The sequence below is a fragment of the Cucurbita maxima genome, unplaced genomic scaffold (genome assembly GCF_002738345.1).
Source record: "Cucurbita maxima cultivar Rimu unplaced genomic scaffold, Cmax_1.0 Cma_Scf00066, whole genome shotgun sequence".
Taxonomy (NCBI): Eukaryota; Viridiplantae; Streptophyta; class Magnoliopsida; order Cucurbitales; family Cucurbitaceae; genus Cucurbita; species Cucurbita maxima.
In genome coordinates, this window is record NW_019272082.1 from 80313 (window position 1) to 89408 (window position 9096).

Sequence of the window (9096 nt, forward strand, 5' to 3'; positions counted from 1 at the left end):
CTATCAATGGAAAGAAAGGAAAAAGCCTAGAAGAGATGGATCTAGGCTAAGAGAGAGAACTGAAGAAATGAGCTATAAGAGATAGAAACAAAAAAGAGAAAGGAGAAAGAAATGAGAGAAAAGGGATGGATCTAGGGCTATGAGAAAGAATGGAAGAAATTAGAGAGAAGAGAGGGAAACCCAAAAAAAAGAAAAAGAAAGGAGAGTAAACCTAAAAAAATGGGAGAGAAGAGAGAGAGGGGAAAAAATATTTATTTTTTATTGGGTCATTTTCCTTCTTTTTCATATCATTATTTAAAAAATGCTATACTACAATGCTATGAAAATGTACCTTTGTTGTAGTGATCCCTCTAATTTTAGTTTGGCTTAGTTGTATCTCTCTTGGGTTAGGTAAGTTGTGTGAAGTGTTACGTAAAGTTTAAAATAATTGGTGGTGACCAATAATTTATTTGGGTGACGGATTATGGTATTATTGTGGAATATAAAACGAGGTAGGTTTGAAGTGGCCTCAGAGAGTGAGGAGTAGCCTCTGGAGAGGATTGTTCCAATAGAGGAGAATCTAGAGTGTATTGTACTAGCTGCATCCAGTGATCAACTAGCCACTATTATTACTCTCGATGCATTACAGTCACTGATCCAGAGACAAGTTAATCATGCATTACAGGCAGCTCTGACTGTTTTTTAGAGTCAGACAACTCCAACTGCACCTATACCCCTAGTGGTTAATCAAGCTAAGTCCATTTGTTGAAGTACCTGGAATGGATGTTCAGACATCAGTACCTCCAACAAATTCGACAGTGTCACCAAGTACAGTAGTCTTGATAGAGACAACATATGATAAACATTTTATGATTGAGGAGAGTGGGTACTTACATGATTCCATGAGACATGAACCACACACTTTTGAAGGTGTGGTAGAACTTGAGGCAGCTAAATAGTGGTTGGAGTTTATTGAAACGAAGTTTAGATATGCGAACAACCCGAAAAGTTACAAGGTTCAATGTACCACGTACATGCTAGCCAGACCAATTTATTTTTTTGTGAAAATCAAAAGTCTAAAATGGATACAAGTGGAGGTCCAATATCTTGATCAACATTTAAACCAGAGTTTTGTGAAAAATATTACCCTACTTACTTTGGTGCTATTTCATAATCGAATAATATTTTGGGAGCTGAAGCAAGTTAATCGATCAGTGGATGAGTACGATATATAGTTTACACAATTATCTAGATTTTCTCCTCATTTGGTTGGTACCGAAGAAGAGAACACAAAGCTCTTTATCAAAGGTTTGAGGGTAGAGATAGGTTTCGTGTCAGCACATGCATGGAGATAGGTTCAGTATCAGCACATGCATCTCATGACTTTGCTACAACTTTTAAAGTTGCTATTAAATTGAATATAAATACTCTAAGAAGTGACTATAGTTCTAGTAGTTAGGCGTGAGTGGGGAGTAAGCGGAGTATACTTAGATGTCTTATGGATCCCAACAGTAGAAAGTATAATGATATATTGATCGTCGACCTCCAAGAATGTGTCGAAATGCAATATATCCGAACGTAGTAAAAATTGAGAGAATTTTCTCAGGAGGTGGAGGTGGTCAAACAAGTGCTAGTTGTCAGAATCGGACCTGAGGTAAAGCCTATGCCGCGACTAGCAAAGTTGTGGAGGATGTCAGTACCATGGTGACAGGTAGTTTACTTCTTTGAGGCTATTATGCTTACACTATATTTGATTCAGGCTCTATACATTCTTTTATTTTGTTTAAGTTTGTTCGTCAAGCTCAACTTGAAATAGAGTCTTTAGACTATGAGCTATCGATATCTACATCCTCCGGAGTAATATTGATGACTTGTGAAAAAGCGAAAGTTGACAAAGTAGTAGTGTCTAGCCAACCTTATATGTGATTGTGGATGATATTAGATATGTATGATTATGACATTATCTTGGAAGCCACAAGAGTGTCATCGACGTGAACAGTAATAAAATTGTTCTTACAAGGAGCACTAAAGCTCTCACTTTGAACGTAGAATGTGCCTTTGGGCAAGTTAATAGTATCCGGTCCCGATGAGTCACAAGCCTTAGCCCATACTGTTTGAAGCACAGGTGAAGTATCAGTCTTTCCAGCCATGACATGGTTCAAAAACAGAAATAGCCATAGAGAAATAAGAAACATTAAGTTTCCATAAAGAGCCATATGAAAACTGACTTGTACCGATAGAAAAATGGAAAAACTATGGAGTGATATTTATAGACTAATGCATGCTTCAAGTGGTTTAAAACGACTTTGAAGTAATTTTGAAAAATATTATTATAATTAAAAGATTTAATTTGACAAAATTTAGATAACTCGGAAGATTTTACATTCGATGTTACGGGTTATAAAGTTTTATAACGGTATTCAATAAAAGTAAAATAAACTTATTATAGGAAAGTAAAGAATGTGTGCATCGAATTTGAGAAACCTGTTGACAATTATCTTGTTTACCGACCATTGAACTTGCATGATTGTTGTGTTGCCTTTTATGGGTTGTTTCTACTTCCATTTTGGAGCAACTTTTAAACTTCCTATTATAATAGAATTTCTTATTTGATGTGTTTGACATGTTGTGGATAGACATCCTAAATAAAATCTGGATGAAGATGTTGGTGATAATCAAAATGATAATATTGACCTATCATATACGCAATATTATGGAAAGTATATGACTTTTCATTTGTAAATATATCAATGTAACAATTTTTTGGAATCCATCAATGATATAACATTTTTATAGTTTATCAATATTATAACACCCGAGTTATGATGAGGTATTAAATACCTGATATTTCCTATCGAGCTCAAACTTTTGAGAATTTATTGAGAAGCTTAAGGATGAAAATTTTAAGAGTGTAGAAGAAAAAAATACATAGAAAAAGTCCTACCAACTCTGGAAAAGTACAAAAGAAAAATATTTGAAAATTAGAAAAGTGGTCAAAGTCAACCGTCAACATTGGAAGGAGTATTTTGGTCATTTTTCCTCCTTTCCTAATTAGGGAAATGTAAAGAGAAGAAGAAAAAAGAAAAAGAAAAGAAAAAGAAAAGAAAAAGAGAGTAGAGAGAAGAAGGAAGGTTTTAGAGAGAGAGAATGAGAAGTAACAGCCACAACTGCTATCCAATCAGGAGGAGTCTGATTTTTGCAGAGCTTTCTTCACAAATCCTTCCTCAATCGTACAAAAACATCAAGGAACGAAGAAAATCCGAAGGTAAGTTCTTGAAATTTTGCTTTAGAATTTCTCTCCGATATGTGAGAAATATTGGGAGTAAGGTTCAAAAATTTGAGTATGTTAATCTAGGGAGGATGGAGCTCATAATCTTTGAAGGGAATCAGTTGATTCATATTATAAATAGAAGTTTCGATGTTCATCAAAAGAGGTAGGTATTGATGTTTCTTGCCAATTTTGGACTAAGTTAATTATCTATGTGATTAGAAATAAATTACAAGAAAAAATACATACTTGTAGATTGATATATATTCTACCAATCTTGGGAAGGAATCATATTAATTNTTGTGGTATTTTTTAATTTTATTTATTGTCACTTTTGACCTTTCAGATTACATAAACATGTCACATCATAACATTCCAGACATAACAATCATATATAATATCATATCATAACATATCGCATCACAATATCAAATAAATCATTTTGTTTCATGAATGTATCATAGTCTTACTGTTACAGGAACATATACTTACCATATCGTTCTATTAGTCTATTATAATCATATCCAAACCATATCGTTCTATTAGTACGTTTATCGCATCTTTCTCGTATCCTATCTCAAACATATCATTGAGCACATCGTACCATAAGTATCATCATACAATTCACATATCATAACATATACACATCATATCATAATCATATCGATTCATAAACAATTCACACATATCAATATATAGGACACATACAGAACCACATATCACATGTCAACATCAAATATAGTCATGTCAATAGTAAGCCACTTATTTGGATGACCTTAGTCGAAGTTCTAACACTAACTCCAAATTATCTTGCTTTCGTCCCTCGAATTCGTTCTCACTTATGCCAAGATGCTTCTCTCTATTAAAGATGTTCACCTAATTCCTTCGGTAATTCTAATTCCTAAATTTTGTTAAGTATTTAACAAATTCTTAATCTTTCCATTTAAATTTAATGTTTCTTAGGATATAAATATGTCTATCAATACAATACCAACTAACCTACAATTTATTAGATACTATAGTTTCATTATTATATTATTCTGTTCCCATATATTTTTTGCCAATTTTTAATCGATTCATTTAGCCACTAATGTAAAATTGTTGATCTGACATTACTCATAATTACTTATATGATATTACTTATTGATGTGATTTACTAAAATTCATATAAAATTATTGAAATCTAATTTCTAACTCAAACNGTAGATTGATATATATTCTACCAATCTTGGGAAGGAATCATATTAATTCAAGTAAGGTAGAAAGAAAATAGAAAATAATTGATCTTTTAGAAATCGCAGTGTTGAGGAGGAATAAGATGAACGACTGGGGGACATATTTCAGGCGTTGAGGTGGAAAGAAAGGTGGGTGCATTGGTGGAGAAAAAATAAAGAAAATATTATGTCAGGCAGGACTCAAAGGCCGGCTACCCAATAACCTGCGTGCATCCTGAAAAGATGATCGGACCCGACTCAACGTAAGAAAAACCAGACTCCCAGCGAGTGCCCATAGTTTCAAACTCATGCCCTCGACCTTGGTGGGACCATTCAGGTTGCACCATGTGGCAACACCTTAGAGCGCGCCCTCCCCCCTCAGGCATGCCCGTACGCGCGTGTTTGTGCGCGTGGGGCCTGTGAACCAACGAGTGAGGTTCCCCTTTTAACCTGATTTGACTCCTATTCGATTGTATTTCGTCCTAGTTTTGATGCATACTAACCTAAATTTGATTTGANGAAAATGATGAGAGCCTACATCCAAATAGGTTGCTTATTTATTATATTTTTATACTCATCTTTTTTTCTTTTTTCTTTTTCAGGTATCAATTGAGGTAGAGAGATGTTTAGGAGCTACATTATCATAGAGGGGTGTCACTACTAAGCGTTAGTCAATTTTGACATTTGTGGAATTTTTTATTTTCTTTTATATTTTTAACATCTATTTTATTTTGTGGTATTTTTTAATTTTATTTATTGTCACTTTTGACCTTTCAGATTACATAAACATGTCACATCATAACATTCCAGACATAACAATCATATATAATATCATATCATAACATATCGCATCACAATATCAAATAAATCATTTTGTTTCNTGATTTGATTCCATTCATGACTTACCAAAGAGCTTTCAAGAAATTTAGGTGTCCCAACTCGTTGAAAAACAAGTTTCAAAGGGCAGGCTTTATTCCAGTGAGTAACAATCTGGATTTGAGGCAAGTAATACTAGTAAGGATCGATAGGACAAGCTAGTATGCAAGCATGATGGACCTTAGGTGGTTAGAACACGTGTAATTATGACATACACTATAAAATTATGAAATTGCCCTTAAAGCAAAGGAATTGAGAAGCATGTCTAATTAATGTTTTCCGATGTGGTATGATGGAGGAAGGAATATTCTGATCTGTTCTTCGGGTGATTGATGAATGTTATCTCCATGTTGAGCTTGTTTGATTGTTGGTCGTGTGTATGATTTATGTCATGACTTTCATACATTTATGTCATGAACGTTATGTCCCTGTTGCTAGTTATATTTTTTTCTAGTAGAGTACCCATCAAGATCACAATTACGATTAGAGTGCTATAATTAGTGTGGTTTACATATAAAATCAAAGGTTAAATCTATGTGTACCTAGGATTGATTAAGCCGAGAGAGTAACCTAGAAGGTCCTAAAAATTGAGAAAATGGAATTTAAACCACATGANTGATGTGATTTACTAAAATTCATATAAAATTATTGAAATCTAATTTCTAACTCAAACTTAATAGGAATATCCACTTTTATAGAGTGAATTACCAAGACATTAATTAATTTCTCAATTCTATAATTATATATTTATAAAAAGTTAAAATGAACTCCTCAAAGTAACACACATTTCATTATCCTTCATCATTGTGTTTCCATTTTTGTGTTATCTATTCAACTTTGAAATGAATTCACAACATCCTACTATATAAGAATTTTTTACTAATTTTACATGTTTACGTTTTTAGTTAATGATTCTACCTCCATTCTATAATAATATTGGTAATAAGTCCAAAATAATTTATGTACCAATTTATATTTACATGATTTCAAAAATTTCAAATTACACATTTAGCAATTTTGACTATTTTATCTATTAACATGACTTGTAAAAATTTTGTTTAACAATTTTGACTTTTTTATCTATTAACATGACTTGTAACATGTGCCGTGGGCGTTTTGACTTTTATTTAATAATTTTGTTTGTAGTAAAAATTTCGTCCTTCAAATCTGTTTATTTGTGTGGAAAATTGAGCATAAGGCCTCCTTGATCCTCGAACAACTTCCCCTTAATTGAAGTTCAACTCCTCAAAATCCTTGAATAAAGTATACCCTATGTTCGGCCATGAATCAATAATAAAAATTTCGAGACTCACAACTTTATTGTTTGATATTTGAGGGTTCTATTGACATGGCTAAAGTTAGATAATAAACTCTCTAACACTTATGCTTTTTGGTTTTTTCAAAATACCTCCGAGGAGATATGTCCCTCACTCATGATTTTTTTCCTTAATTAACCAAGGTAGAACTCAAACAATTCGGAAGAAAGTTTATACTAACTACAAAACCCAAACCATATTAATTCATTATCGGTCATCAAAAGTATATAAACCTTCAAATAACAACGCTATAAAAGGTCAACAATAGTATTATTTTTTTTTTCATTTTTGGAGTGTTAGAGTATAAAGACTATGAGTCATTAGGTTTTCTTTTGTGAAGCAAATAGGAAAATGTTAGTTTTTTTTCATTGGCTTTATTATCGAACTTTAGGATAAGCATGTGATACCCGAGTAAATAAGAAGTATATGAATGAACTGAGATCATATTTAGACAGATAACGTGCTAAAAAAAAAATACTCCTTCCAATTGAATCTCTCCACTTTTATGTAAATATATTAAAATATCATCTCCCTTGCCTAAATCTTCTATCTACAAGTTATTTCATTGGTGTTATGTTTATCAGGATCTCAAAAGTTGCGGTTAAATTCTTAGCAAGTCCATTTCCAAATTTTCTTTTTCTCAAAATTTCATCAATTTCTTAGAATTAACTCGAAGGGGTTACAAAATTAAACTCAAGAACAATTTAATTACTATAAGAAATCAGATCATGCCATTCAAAAGAAATTAAGAATCTATTAAAATTGGCTAAAAGTAACTTGTGAATGGAATAAAAAAAAAACACATACTTAAAAAGGAAAGATATGAAAAGTATTAAATGGTTGGTAACGAGTGAATATAATATTAGAAAAATATATATTTTCATTTATATAAGTACCCAAATATATTAAAAAATCTATCATAGTGTCTAATAAAGAGTATGTGATATAAACCAAGGGACATCAATCATACAATATGCTTCCATGAAGATGTGAAGAAAATATTGTTGAAATTATCAAAAGATATTTCAATTCATGCCACATTGAAGAAGAATGAAGTTTCATGTGATAAATTTTGGGTGGATTACAATTTAGAGTTATTGTATTTCCTTAATGTATTTTAAGAGTTTTTATTTACTTTAGGTTACAATTATATAATGGTTAATTATGGTCATTAAGTATGAATGTAACAACTCTTGGAATGCCTTGACTAGTTTCATCTTGATAGGGATAAGGAACCACTACAAGGGGAGTAAGATTCAGATTACCTTGTTGATCGAATATCTCAAGGCAAGAACATTGTTTGAGATTCGAATTACTCCACAAGCAAGATCGATCATTGCAGTAATTTGTGATATTTTGTTTAGACTACAACTTATTGATCTCTATAGTAATTTTGTTTTTATTAATATTATCAAGAAGATGGATTTGAGGTTGAATTGAACCTTTAGGAGCATATTCATGCTTTTGCAAAGAATAATTAGGAATTTCGATCTAAGTCAACAAAGTAAGCGACTCTATTGTCGGTTTGGTTAGAAGAATTGCATGTATAATGACACGTGACCATTGGCATTCCACATGTCATATGTGTGATATGATTTGATATGTGATGTTATGTTATGTGTATGATATGCCAAATAATATTATGATATAAATTAAATGTCATGTTGTGTAACGATAAACTATGTTATGTTATGTTATGAAATGTCATAATGTACTATGATATGTTACGTTAGGCCATGATATGCTATGACATGCTATGTTATGTGTTGAAATAAGGAAATACGATGAAAAACCTCTATGCCATGATTTGAAAATTATGTTATGAATGAAATGATTTTATAAGATTTTATGTAGGCATATCACTAAGTGTAATATGTGATGAAAGAATGGGGGTTGTCTTGCATGATTTATTATGCCACGATAAAAAAATATGGGGACCTCATGTATAATTGTTTGTTTTCGTGCATCATAATATGTGCATCAGAATACATCCTCTTTATCATGAGTTCAGACACGTAAACTATAAGACTATCACTATTTCCTCTGGGTGTCCGAAAACAGTCCATAGAGTCCACACTCCCATATGTGTGGAGAAGTAATACACACATCCAATTTGCCCGAGTTCAAAATCCATCTAAGAGAAGAATGTTTTAAATTGTAAAAGTTCAAGTCCACTGCTAGCAGATATTGTCATCTTCAGGTTTTCCGTTTCGAGCTACCACTCAAGGTTTTAAAGCACGACTACTAGGAAGAGGTTTTCACACCTTTATAAAAAAAATTTGTGTTCCCTTCTATATTGTCCTTTTGAAGCTTCCCCTCAAGTTTTTAAAATGCATTAGGGAGAAATTTTACCCCTTTAAAAAAATTTCAAATTTAGCATTTTTTTTTTTTTTTTTTTTTTTTTTTTTTTTTTTTTTTTTTTTTTTTTTTTTTTTTTTTTTTT